This window comes from Asparagus officinalis, chromosome 3 (assembly GCF_001876935.1).
Source record: "Asparagus officinalis chromosome 3, Aspof.V1, whole genome shotgun sequence".
Taxonomy (NCBI): domain Eukaryota; kingdom Viridiplantae; phylum Streptophyta; class Magnoliopsida; order Asparagales; family Asparagaceae; genus Asparagus; species Asparagus officinalis.
The window spans coordinates 4,799,389-4,808,048 of record NC_033796.1 but is presented as its reverse complement, the minus strand read 5'-3'; positions in this window follow the sequence as shown (position 1 = coordinate 4,808,048).

Sequence of the window (8,660 nt, the reverse complement as noted above, 5' to 3'; positions counted from 1 at the left end):
GTGTAATAGGCTTAGTTTAGTGTTGTAATAGCTCATAGCTAGTAGGGGGCCGGGTAGAGTGTGGGATATCTTACAGCACTAGCTATAGTACTACTCCTGTTAAGAGTTCTACGTAATTAGATGGTCGTAATAGGCTAATTAGTTTACTGTTGTGTTTGTTTTAGTTTTCATCTGCACTGACCTAGCTTGTCTTCTTTAGAACTTAATTTACTAGTGGAATGTATACGCGGCTGTTTAATGAAGTTAATTTAGTCTTAATTTATATTACGTTGCGTAATGTTGCTGTGTTTTTCAGATGCACATCTAATTAAGTTTGTGGATCCAGCTAGTGGATGATCTAATCGATTTGGATTCAACTCGATCGATAAAACCCAAAGATGCCCTCAAGTGAAAAGACACATTACGAGAACGTGGTTCTCATTTCTAAGCGAAACTCCACCCTGCCCTTTAATTTGGGTTAATAACAAATATAAAGAAATGAATCGGATCATAGTTATCAATGGTCTGACCGGTGTTCCAAGATAATACCTGTTATTGTGTTCTCATTCGCCAAATTGTGATCTTTTGTCAACAACAGACATATATCCCCTCGTTACGGCGAGATAATTAATATATTTTTCGGGGGAAAACTGATGTACGTTAGCAATTTGCTTGTCCGAGAACGTATTGACTCATCTTGAACAAAAACGTATACGTAAATATTTAAAGTAAAATATAATATTTAATTCAGTATTAGATGATTATAATTAAAATTAACAAAATTCATTGTAAGATGATAAGTATTAACAAAAATAAATTAAACAGTGGCATTAACACATAATTTTTTTTACGAAAATCTATTTGTAATTAATTTAAATATTAAATCTCTATTACTTGTGAAGATCAAAATGCATCGATCTCTTAAGGTTCTTATCTTACAGACATGAGCTAGAATACTATTATTATTTAATTAATTATCGATTAATTGTTAACCAATAGGGAGAAGTCAGGTTAGTTTAAGATGGTGCTAGCTGATTTAAGAATGATGAGTAGAAACCTTTTTTTTACATGACAGGTCCTTTAACATTTTATGTTAAAGTAAGAGAGAGAGCGTCTTGAGTAAATTTCCCTTGAGTTGAATATTGAGTGTATACATATATTTATACAAGTAGAGGAGGGTGAGGTGTGTTCTCACAACCAATGTGGGACTAAAACCCACTGCAATACACTGGTAGACCCTAGAGGGTGGGGGATGATTAGGGTCTTATACTAATCTAATCCGATTTTATACCAATTAAAAACTAATTAATAAATTATTCTTGCAAGATAGATATACAATATGTTACAAACAAGAATAAGCAATATGAACAAATAAATATATCCTAGCAATGAGATATTACAAATATATGAGCAAGGATATATAATCACAAGGGTAAACAATCTAAACTAGATAGTGGGCAATATAATCAACAAGCAATATACAAAGGCGATATAACATATGAACATAAAAATAATTGCGCCAATGCAATCACAAACAAACGATATAATTACGGAGTTCGGTCTCCACGAACTACATCTCCGCTCTTCACCTCGAGGAGATCTCCACTATCACAACCGGGTTTTTTACGTTTACCCGAACAACGTTTACACCTCATAATACGGTTTTCTAGTTTACCGAAAACTCTACAACTTACACACTCTTGCAATCCCACTCTACACCCTCTCAAGTGTTGAACTAGACGTGTCTCCCTCAAGTGCTCGGTTACAACCTCTCCCTAGGTTCGTCAACTGATGTCACTCCTCATGGGATGATCCCCGACTCTCGCCACACACTTCTCTCGGTGTACAAGTGTCTGTTTGCGGTGAAAGTTGATGTTTCCATTGTTATCGAATCTATTACAATTTTAGTCGTTACAATAAACTCGAATAAAATAAAAAGTCGATCTTTTTATAAGATCTCCTTACACAATGAAAATAAAAAGTTTACAACTTTATCAAACAAACGCAGAGATCGTTTATCGGTCTTCTGCTTGCGTGGGTGTCTTTGCCTGTGCCAGGGTTTATCCGTGGACCACCGTCGATCAGATTTGATTGCTGAAAAATTGGGCAGAGCTTCGTCGATCCGCGAGGAGATCTAGAAACTTAAAGCGCCTATCTCGGATAAAGCGAGATATTTGCTCTTCTTAGTATTATCGCAACGGGATAATACTAAGGATCGGGTACGGGTGATGTAGATCTGACGAAGAAACCCTCTTGCGTTGAAGTGCTCGATCACTCTTCACTCCGGCAGGGCTTCGCCTCTTCTCCAAAATTCCAGATCTGAACAAATGAACCAAGCCCCCTATTTATAGGCCACCGTCACTGTGCCCGCGCACGAGCGGTTAAAACTGATCGAAAACCGTCAAAAACACGTCCCAAGTGCGAGACAGTATGTACCCTATTTAGTATTTTGGCTCTAATTCTTTCATCTGAACTCGGATTTGAGTGATTCAAGATGTGTTGGAAATCTGACAAAGAGATCTACAACTTTCATGTTTTGAGTTTCTTCAGATTCTAACAGGATCATGGTCAAAACAGCTTCACAAGTTCCGAGACACCTTTGGGTGTCTCGGCCAGGTCCGAGACACCTTTGGGTGTCTCGGTACTATTTTAGGCATAACTTGCTCATATGACCTCCAAATGACCTGATTCCAGATGGGTTAGAAAGCAGACAAAAATATCTACAACTTTCCTGTTTTGTGTTTCTTCAGATTCAAAATGAATCATGGTCAAAATAGCTCCACAAGTTCCAAGACACCTTTGGGTGTCTCGGCCAGGTCCAAGACACCTTTGGGTGTCTCGGCGCTATTTTAGGCATAACTTTCTCATATGACCTCCAAATGACCTGATTCCAGATGGGTTGGAAGGTTGACAAAAATATCTACAACTTTCCTGTTTTGAGTTTCTTCAGATTCAAAACGAATCATAGGCAAAACAGCTCCACAAGTTCCGAGACACCTTTGGGTGTCTCGGCCAGGTCCGAGACACCTTTGGGTGTCTCGGCGCTATTTTAGGCATAACTTCCTCATATGACCTCCAAATGACCTGATTCCAGATGGGTTGGAAAGTTGACAAATATCTACAACTTTTCTGTTTTGAGTTTCTTTAGATTCAAATGGGATCATGGTCAAAATAGCTCCACAAGTTCCGAGACACCTTTGGGTGTCTCGACTCGGCTGAGACATTTTGTTTTGTACACTTGTTCATTTTCGCCATAACTTTTTCATCCGAACTCGGATTTAAGCGATTCAAAGTGCGTTGGAAAGACGATGAGGATTTTTATAAGCTCCAATGTTTAGATCATCTGTGGAATAAATGAGACACGAAGGGTATTTCGTCTTTCGTAAGTGACACGGGGCTCCCGATCCGTTCGTATCCTCATTATTCTGAAACTCCGTTGCTTCACATAGTTCGTCAACCCACTTCATGTGTTTGTCGACATTAATCAAGCTCCTGTGACTTAGATTATGACGTTCATCATCTTTTCTTAGCACTGAGCCATTCGTAGGGACCTATAGAAAGTGATCTCACAATTAAGCACAATACAAAGTGTTTGTTCTCTACAATGGATGAGAACGAATTATAAGCTCACTCTCTAAGTTACACAATCCTACAACCCAATTATACTATGAATGTGAATACAATAAGCTCAATGGTTGTGTGTGTATAAACAAAGAGAAAATAAAATCAACTAAACTCAATATGAACACTAGCTTAATAAAATGATAATCAAACAATATAAAATATAAAGCTAGATTGAGTTTAGAAAACTTCTCCAATAAATGACAAGAGAGAGAGAGAGATGGATTGAAGCTCAAATATCAATGAATTGATCTCCACTTCCTCTTGTGGAATTCTTCACAAACCAAACCCTTAAACAAACTTAAAAACCAAACTTAAACTCTTTTTTTAAAACTTGTTTAAAAAATTTTATTGGTTGAGATAGAAGGGGTTTGAGGGTTTATATAGGAAGAGGAAACAACAGCAAAAACCCCAAACCAAATCTCACAAAATCCCAGAAATCAGATTTTCTGATTCTGTATAAAAAGAACCGTTGGAGTGAACGGCGGTCGACCGTGGAAAACTCGCAGTTGACCGCGAGCCGGCTTTGAAACTCAAAAAATTTCCAGATACTTTGGTGGTCGACCGTGGCGGTCGACCGTGAGAAAATTCGAGCTGATGGTCGACTGTGACGGTCAACAGCGAAAGTTTCTGTTGGCTCCGCAGGCTAAAAACAAAGGCGCGGTCGATCGTGACGGTGTTTTCTGATAACTTGTTGACGGATAATATGAGAACGGTCAACACCGAGACATGAGTGTTTGATGGAAATTTGCAGTAAAAGAAATAATGAAAGAAAAATTTGACTTGTATTCCTCTCAAAATCAATTACAATTTGGATTCCGATTACAAAAGAGAGGAGAATAAATTTGATTCTCCCCTTTGTTTAATTCTGGGTTCTTCACGGTGACGATGAGATGCCTCCCTCGAATGCTCGCGTCGAGTTTGCTTCTCGTTGACGATCCGAACGTTTTGATTCACTGGAACGATGTCATCTCCTCACGATTTGACGCTGTGGAGAACTTGCGTGGCAAGTTTGAAAATAACTCTTAACGAGTTGATAACTCTGAACGAGTTTTAGAAGAACTTGCAGAGCAAGTTTTGAACTCTGATCGAGTTGATAACTCTGAACGAGTTTTAGAAGAACTTGCAGAGCAAGTTTTGAACTCTGATCGAGTTGATAACTCTGAACGAGTTTGAACTCTTGAAAAAGAGTTGATTTGAACCGAAAGTTCGGTTAATAAGCCAAGGAAGAAGCTCCTGTTGCTGGTCTCCCAAGCTCCGAGATCTCTCCCTTTGCTGCCAAGCCTCAGATCTGAAAAAGCTCTTCGAAAGAATGACCGAATCTCCCCCTTATCGATGAGAAAAAATCCCCCCCTTTAACTCAATTGAGTTTCTGATATTTATAGGGGGGGTTACTGATGGTGACTACCCCCTTAATCCGCTCCTAAGTGGGGCGGAAATCCCTCAAATCGTGGGGAAAAAACGGTTCTTGGAACTGTTCCATTCGTGGTTGAATGAGTCAAACGCTGAAAGATAGCGTTCATGGCCCGAACTCTGCGTTTTTAGACTCAAAACGCAGAGTTGGGCCTATTTTAGTATCTGAACGCACAGGCCGCTCAGCGTAATGAACTCTGAGACGCAGAGTTAGGGTGTTTTAGGCTCGTATGCATTCTGGAATTGGAGACGCATAGGTCGCTTGTGCGTTGGAATTCAACTCTGCGTCGAGAGTTTGGGACGCATGGTTGAGTTTGTTGAAGAACGCACTTTATGTGTGCGTTTGAGCTTTAACTCTGCGTCACAGAGTTAGATGTCTGCTGGAAAACGCACAGTCCGTGTGTGTTTTGTGTTTGGGAAACGCAGAGATGGGTTCTGCATGGACTCTGCGCTTTGAGTCCACGAACTCTGCGTTTGGAATCTGGAACGCAGTCACGACCTCTGCGTTTTGAATCTGGAACGCAGTCACGACCTCTGCGTTTTGAATTTCAAATGAGGTCACGACCTCTGCGTTTTGAATCTCAAATGAGGTCACGACCTCTGCGTTTTGAATCTTGGATGCAGAGGTGATCCTTAGGTGGGCTCGACGAACTTCATGCTAAGTCCAATGCTCAGGCGAAGTGCAGTCTCACAGACGGACTTCAGAACATAACTTGCTGCGAAGAACAGGTCATAACTTTCAAACCGTAAGTCGGAATTGGACGAATTATATATGAAAATCGGCTATCTCGACGAGACGGAGCCATCCAAACCAACCCCATGGGTTCGGTTTATACAGTTTGGGACCAGGCTGATGCGCACCACATTCTCCTTCGTGTGCTTCCTTAAGAACTTCTTCTGCTTCTTTGTTCGAAAGGCATCGGAGTAATAAACCATCGTATCCCCTACGGTATAATGTATGGGTCTCGGTATTATAGAAGAATCTTGGTGCTCTTCGGCGGATTGATTCTCTTTCTTTTACTTCCTCTGGCAAAATACCATATTGGACGTAGTCAATGATGGGAAAACGCCAATCTCGGGACTCAGACCCAATTCGGGTTGAATTCACCTCCTTGGCGTTTACGTTTCCGTCATCTTCCTCTTCAATATCCCTACTGTATATGGGTACGCAGAGTTGATGCGTCCGTACTGTGACTAACAGCTCAGCTTCGGGAGGCTGTGCCAGTGATACTGCTAGTGCCGCCAGTGCGTCTGCATAAGCGTTCTGGAGACGAGGGATATATTCAATGAAGAATTCTTCAAAAGATTCTGCCATTTTGATGGCCTCCTGGTGGTACGGGATCAGGTCTTGGTTCCTGACTTCATACTCTCCACGGACTTGGTTGACTATTAATTGAGAATCCCCAAAGGCTTCGAGATATTCGACCCCCAGCTCCTTAGCGAAACTGAGTCCAATGAGAAGTGCGTTGTATTCGGCTACGTTATTGGAGCACGGACTAGTCAATGAATAAGCTCGAGGCATCACATGCTTCCCCGGGGAGATTAGGACAACTCCAACCCCGGAGGAAACTGTATAACCTCCCGGGGTTATTACCCTATTAACTGACCTTGAGGCACCATCGAAATATAATTTCCATACTTGTTGGTGCGACGTAGTGTTAACCTTATGGGTTTCATCTGGCAAGTCATCATATACTTCTGCCGTATCTGTGGTCGGGTTTGCCGCCAGAAGATCACAAATCGCTTGTCCTTTGATCGACTTCTGTTGTTTGAAGTGCAAATCATATTGGGACAAGAGAAGGGCCTACTTCGCTAACCCCCAATTCATAGAGGCCGGTTGTGTCATAAATACCCGTACTGGATTAACATTGGAAATGACGTAAATCGTCTGTCCAACTAAGTAATGCCGCATCTTTTGCATCGCGAATACCAATGCAAGGCATTCTTTCTCAATCATCGGATATCGAGACTCAGCGCCTACCAAGGTCCGACTGAGGTAATAAACTGCCTGTTCGTGACCGTTATCGTCGTCTTGTGCTAGTAAAGCACTTATCGAGTGGTTCATCGCCTTGATGTAAATCAAGAACGGTTTACCCGATTTCGGTGCAACGAGAACAGGAGGATTCGTTAGATATTTTTTGATATCTTCGAATGCTTTTTGGCAGGCGTCGTCCCAGATAAATGACACCCCTTTCTTGTTTAGTTTAGAGAATGGTTGGCATTTCCCAGAAAGATTCGAGATGAACCGCCGGATGTAAGCTAAACGCCCTTGCAATCCTCTGAGCTCTCTTAGATTTCTAGGGGGTTGCAGTTCATGTATTGCCTTCACCTTATCGGGATCGATATGTATACCCTTAGTGGTGACGACGAACCCAAGAAATTTTCCGCTGGACATTCCAAGGAATGATTTAGTGGGGTTCATCTTCAATTGATGACTCCGCATGAGATCGAACATCGTCTTCAAGTCCTTGATGTGATCTTCTTTGTTGCGGCTTTTTACAACCAAATCATCAACATAGCATTCGACCGTTTTCCTGAGATGTTCTTAGAAAATCTTAGTCATTGCTCGCTGGTACGTGGCGCCTGCATTCTTTAGACCGAAAGGCATCACGGTGTAGCAAAAGACACCGAGGCGCGTTCTGAACGCTGTATGCTTCTCGTCATCTTGGTGCATCTTGATTTGGTTATATCCTGAAAAACCATCCATAAAAGACATTCTCTCAAATCCACATGTATTGTCGATAATGACATCTGTGATTGGGAGAGGAAAGTCGTCTTTTGGACATGCCGTGTTCAGGCCCCTGAAGTCGATACAAATTCTGATTTTACCGTTCTTCTTCATGACTGGAACAATATTGGCTAGCCAATCTGGATGTTGCTCCTCTCGGATAAATCCTGATTCGATCAACTTCTTAACCTCTGCCTCAATGGCTTCCATAATCTACGGACGAAACCGTCTTTGCTGTTGTTTGACAGGTTTGGCATCCGGCTTGATATCGAGGCGGTGCATTGCCACATTGGGGTCAAGCCCTGGCATATCTTCATAGTTCCAAGCGAAGACGTCAATATATTCCCTGATGAGAGCAATTAATTCCTCCTTCTCATTTGGGGGAAGACTATCGCTGATGAATATAGGTTTCGGGTTAGCCTCGTCAGCCATGTTAACTTGGACTATTTTATCTTCAGTGGGGGGTTCCCTCTGTTCGAACCTATCACCATACTGCATGTTTAGGTGATGAACCCATGGGTCTTCCTATGTTGGCATTTGATCATCATCCTCCATTGTAGACGGATCAGCTGTAGCCATGTTCGCCATTAGGGCTTTGAAAGCTTCCCCCAGACTTGTATCAGAATCCCATTCCGAGGAATCTGACGAATTTCCATCTTTGTATTGCTTAGATGATTGGTTATTGATTAACCAGCAACATTCGTCTTCTGAAGAAGATTCATACCCTAACCCTCGTCTGTATTTATAATAATCATCGGGTTTCACTTTTGGTACATATGCCGCTTTGGCTGGAATACGAGGACCTCGATCGAGGTATAAACCTTCTCCGAGTGTGAAATCATACCCCTGTTTTTCCATAAGCTTGCACGCTTCCGGACTATACTTAGATAAATGGCGACCAGGTTTGTCATCATCCTCA